Source organism: Triticum aestivum, chromosome 2D (assembly GCF_018294505.1).
Source record: "Triticum aestivum cultivar Chinese Spring chromosome 2D, IWGSC CS RefSeq v2.1, whole genome shotgun sequence".
NCBI classification, from domain to species: Eukaryota; Viridiplantae; Streptophyta; class Magnoliopsida; order Poales; family Poaceae; genus Triticum; species Triticum aestivum.
In genome coordinates this window covers 407,364,306-407,364,653 of record NC_057799.1, presented here as the reverse complement: position 1 = coordinate 407,364,653, position 348 = coordinate 407,364,306, and positions in this window count along the sequence as shown.

Sequence of the window (348 nt, the reverse complement as noted above, 5' to 3'; positions counted from 1 at the left end):
CTATGGAGTCTACTAGCAACGAGGGGAAGGGAGTGCATCTACATACCCTTGTAGATCGCGAGCGGAAGCGTTCCACTGAACGTGGATGACGGAGTCGTACTCGCCGTGATCCAAATCACCGATGACCGAGTGCCGAACGGACGGCACCTCCGTGTTCAACACACGTACGGTGCAGCGACGTCTCCTCCTTCTTGATCCAGCAAGGGGGAAGGAGAGGTTGATGGAGATCCAGCAGCACGACGGCGTGGTGGTGGATGTAGCGGGTCTCCGCAGGGCTACGCCGAGCTTCTGCGAGAGAGAGAGAGGTGTTGCAGGGGAGGAGGGAGGCGCCCAAGGCTGTTGTGTGCT